Source organism: Kryptolebias marmoratus, linkage group LG18 (assembly GCF_001649575.2).
Source record: "Kryptolebias marmoratus isolate JLee-2015 linkage group LG18, ASM164957v2, whole genome shotgun sequence".
In the NCBI taxonomy this organism is placed as follows: domain Eukaryota; kingdom Metazoa; phylum Chordata; class Actinopteri; order Cyprinodontiformes; family Rivulidae; genus Kryptolebias; species Kryptolebias marmoratus.
Genome location: NC_051447.1, coordinates 19,967,259 through 19,972,543, shown reverse-complemented (window position 1 = coordinate 19,972,543; position 5,285 = coordinate 19,967,259).

Below are 5,285 nucleotides of genomic sequence, written 5' to 3'. Positions count from 1 at the left end.
GCAGAACCCACACACTGCACGCAGAACCACACACCGCCCGCAGAGCCGCCCGCAGAACCGCACTCTGCCCGCAGAACCGCACTCTGCACGCAGAACCACACACCGCCTGCAGAACCCGCACTCTGCCCGCAGAACCACACACCGCCTGCAGAACCCGCACACTGCTCGCAGAACTGCACGCCTGAAACAGATTTAAAGTCAGCAGTTTGTTCCTCGGAGGGAGAGAGTCTTAGTAAAAATGTGTCAGAAACTGCAGGGAGAACAGGTTAAACTGAGGAGAATGGATGTAAACACACACTCACACACAGACACACACACACACCGTCACACACACACACAGTCACACAGATTCAGGTCTGCTTCAGTAATCCTGAGCACAAGGATGAGCAGAGTTCTGACATCAGCACCTCTTAAAGGACATTGTGTGTGTTTCTGTGTGTGTGTGTGTGTTTGTGTGTGTTTCTCTGTGTGTGCGTGCGTGTGTGTGTGTTAAAGCCATTTTCTCCGCTTCTTAGCGGAGAAGCTTAAAACGATGGGATGATGTCATGCTCCGACACACTCAGCAGCTTCCCAACAGAACGCCGTCTCCTCGGCTGCTCCCGTGGCGTTCGCTCGGATCACGTGACCCTCGGCTCCAGGAGGAGCTCCTGCAGCTGCGGCTGTTTCAGCCTCAGACTCACCTATCAGGGACTTTAATGACACGAACGGCAGAAAATATGACATTAAGCTTTAACTATCAAAGGCCGCTGGTCTGGTTCTGAGCGTGCCCAGTAGAGACACAGGTGTGGGACGAAACACCGTCATCTTCCTGCTGCATCCATGAGCCTTTAAACTCATATCTACAGCCAGGAGCTGCAGACCGGATCATATGGAAAACCTCCGGCCCAGGTGACCTCTGTGCTCAGGAGGCGAGCTGAAGGTGTGACATCAGCAGACTGCAGGTCACTGATTGGCCAGAGAGCGACATTTTTAACACCTCCCAACCGCAGCATTCGTTTATTTACTTTTTAAACTAATTTATAACGTATCCATTAAGATGATAACTGAGCTCAAATTAGGTTTGCTGGTAGCTGACGGTCATCCCCAACACATCATCTGACGGCTGCAGGAGCCATTGGATGAATTTTAACGAAACTCTCCAACAGTAAATCTAAAACTCATCAATATTTGGAGTCGACACAATCCAAGATGGCCACCACAGCTAATCACAGAAGCCAACATTGCTGTAACTCAGTGAATTTCACAGATACTGAGCTAACATTTGTGGTAGTAGCTGAGAGTCATCCTCAACGAGATAGGACTAATTTAGAGGCATTAATTAACCTAGCATGGAGAACCAGAGAACCCGGACATGCAGGGGGAGAACATGTAAACTCCAGGCAGGAAGGAGTCGAACCTTTGACCTTCCTGTCCGCCGATCAACCGCGCAGCCAAACAGCAAACAGTTTGTGATTCGATTCCTGATCAAAACGATTGAATCTGCAGGTTTTCTGTCCTCAGGAACAGATTTTAAAGTTTCTACTCTGTCCGTTTTTCAGAGCAGCTTATATTTGTTAAAAAACATTACGACTTCTCCAGTTTAGACTTAAAAACATCCAACACACTCGTCTTTATAGCTTCAGTCTCTCTGACAGGACGGCGGATGTGTTTCTTTAACGAAAAAGTTGTTTAAAAATTGATGTTCATTGTCTGCGGGACAGCAAATACGAGGGCATAAATCTGCGCGGACAGATTGGATAACACTGTGCATAAATGATGAATCTGGGGGCAAATTTACAGACGGCATGGATTTACACACGGCTCCGTTTTTCTCCACAAACACAACGCGGGAAGCCACAAAGAGCCGATCCCTCCCACTCAGAGGAGCTGCAACCTGCTGACAATAACAGATAAAAGCTAAAAGTACAGCCTTGTTTACTTAAGAGTTTAAACTATCAGAACATTAAAAAACCTCTTCTGGCTCCTAAAAATGCAACCTCTGATGAAGAACACAACGTTTTACACCGAGTCATTATATAGTTACTAAAAAATGAACTAAAATGTGGAAAAAGAGTAAAAAAAGTCTGCGAATCATCATCAGAGGGACGCCTCGAGAAAAGCATCCAGGTGTGTTAGCACAACGCCAGGGCGGAAAGACATCAGCAATGACCTCAGAGAAGCAGCTGCTGCCCATCAACCTGGGAAGGGTCAAAGGTCATTTAGAGTTATTCACAAGAGGAAACATTTAAGACAGCTGTTGATTCACCCTGAAGGTCAGACCATGCAGTGCTCAGAGACTCTACAGGCCTCAGTTAGCAGGTCAAAGGTCAAAGGTTAAAGCCTCTTCTCTCTTAAAACAACAAGACTTCTGGAGCAGAACCAGAGCAGAGGACAGATGTTAACCCAGAATGCACTGCAGCTGTCAGCACGGAGGTGGAGGGCTGATGGTTTGGGCTGATTCTGGAGTCAGATGTGAGGCCATCTGTCCGACAAACAAAACAGTCCAGAACCAGAACCAGAACCTCAGAGAGCTGAGCAGAAACCAACGCTGGAAAGAAGAGTGGGCCACAGCGGTCCAGAACCAGAACCTCAGACTCAAACTGAATCTTCCTCATCACATCTTACTCTTTAAGCAAACGAAAAATTTAAAAATCTTCGTTTCTCTGATCGATCATCAAAGGAAATGAAGAATTTCAGTTTCTGTTAAACATCCGACTGAGTGAGGTCTTTGATCAGAGTTTGGTGTTTTCCCATCATGCACTGGGGTCTTTACAGCTGATGAAGAGCGCAGCCTCTCACCTTCATCCTCTGAGGATGATGATTTTCTGCTGGAGGGGAAATTTACTCAAAAATCAAAAACAGGAAACTACAAACGGACTGTTTGAAGGCTGAACCATGAATGAAGATCTAACGAGTGCAGCGTGAATGACACGGAGACAAAAAGGACACATAGGAAGACAAAATGGACGCATACGGGACACAAGGAGACACCAACTGCGCCAAAAGAAAAGGGTTTGAAGAGGTTTGGGTGTGCTTCAGTGAGGAGGAACGACAGCTGAAAGGCAAACAGGAAATGATGCTGCTAAGTCAGCGGCGGTCCATCTCCGGATCCTCACCTGTCTCCACTCCGAGCAGCTCAATCAGACGTTTGCTACGTCTCCTTTAATTCCCCCTGATTTGAATTCTGGGTTTGTTTCAGCCAGGCCCGATCCGAACTCAGGGGGAAATTTTGACTAATTAACATGACAAGTTTCTATTCATCGTCTGCAGCTGCCATTTTGTCTGTGCTTTGAGTTTCCTCCCTGGAGGATCGGTCTTTCATTCGGCTTGTGCTCAGAGCTGATTCCTTGTCTTCTCAGACAGATGTTGGAGTCGTTGGACCCGCTGAGATCAGATCTGACATCAAGCTGCGCGAATAAACCTGATTTTAAACACCATAAACCGACTTCGCTCAGTTTCTGATCAATTATTTACCTGTTGTCTATTTTTACTCTGCTGCCTGTGGCTGAGTGCTGCTGGTTTGGTTGTTTTGTTGTCGTTTTAGACGTGCGGCTCTTTGTTTGGGTCTGTTTCCCACCGTGACGGATGGCGGGCGGAGCAGCCGGGAGGTGATTCACCACGAGTCCGCGAGCGCCGCGCAGGTTTACGACGCGACACTAAATCAGCGCTGAAACGATGTGTGGTCACCGCCGGGGCTCGAACGGGTCACATATGAAGGACCGCGGCTGAAACGGAGTCATTATTTCACCCAGAAATGAAGTGTCTCAATTTATTCTTTCCTGAAAATCACAGAGAAACTTTAGGAATAAGAACAAAATCTCTCCTCCGCCTGTTTAAATGCAGGAAGACTTTTATTCTGACTCCATCGCCTCCAGATGAACTGAAACTCTTCCTGCCTTCCTGCTCTGAAGTTTTCCTATTTTAGTTTTTTTGACCTTTATTAGAATTTCCTGGTATTTAAATAAGTTCATAAAAAGAATAAAATCTGATTTTTTTTGTTTTCTGCCTGATTAAAAGGTCAGTTGAGCTGCTGGTCCAATAACTGGATAATCTGAGGCTTCTTCATCGCTCGTTTTGTTTCTCAGTCCAAATATGGTCACTTCCTGCTCCAAACGGACCAATAAGAAGACAGCAACTTAAAGATTTGGTTTTAATATATCATCTAAACTATAAAAATTGAAAATTTGGCTTTTTGTTCAGCTCAATTATTTATTTATTAATGTTTATTATCAATAATGTAATGTAAGCTCGTTATTTTCCTCTTTATCTAACGTCTTGTAACCGTTTATAAAGTGTTAATAGCTGAATTATTGATGGATTATTAACATTTTTTAACCCTTATTGTAAAATGGTTCCGTCATTAAACTCAGAACCGGTTCTGTTTGGATTGGAGATGGATCAGTTTGAGTTTTTCTGCGTTTTCAGAGCCGCCGATCACAGATTTCTTTGGGGGTTTTTTTGTTGTTTTTTTAATTTAGCACAAATAAAACGTAACCTCTTCACTTTATTTAACAACAGTTTTAAAGATGTCATCTTTGGCTCTCGCGGCTTTTATTAAATTTCTTACACCAGTAATGTTTTAAAAGATTAAATCTGTAGAATAACTTGTTCTGAAGAATAAACTTTTTGTTTTGCTTCTTTATAAACAAACACCTGAAATGAAGCTCATTTCTCTCAGAAACGCCACTAAACTTTACCACAGTGAAAGATTTAAAGGTTTCAGATTAAACTCTGATCAGATTAATTAATAATTAATTAATCCCAGCCTGTCGGGTCTCGTTGTAGTTTACAGACTGTCTGAAAACGTCTCAGTGACCAGAATCATCATCATCAGCTTCATCAGCTTCATCTCTGGAACATTTCTGCCTCAGAAAAAGGTTTAACAGGCTTCAGAAATTAAAATTAATGACTCACTCCGAGGGTAATATTTCAAAAACAGTCGATCACTGAGGCGGAACGTCTCGTCTCGATTCAGTTGAAGTCCTAATTGTGAACTCCCAGACGGATTTCTGTTCACAAAACTTCAGTGAAAATCAGATTTCTGCATAAATCCGAAAGAGAAAAACCAAAACGATGAGCTGCTAAATTCTAAATACATTTATATAAAAAAAAAACTGATGAATTAAAGGTTTTATCAATCAATGCTCTGTTAAAAAATTTATATTTATATTTATTTTAAACTCAGTTATGCTCATTACAACCTATTAAACACAGGACCGGGTTTAGAGCTCCTAACAGGACCGGGTTTAGAGCTCCAAACAGGACCGGGTTTAGAGCTCCAACAGGACCGGGTTTAGAGCTCCAAC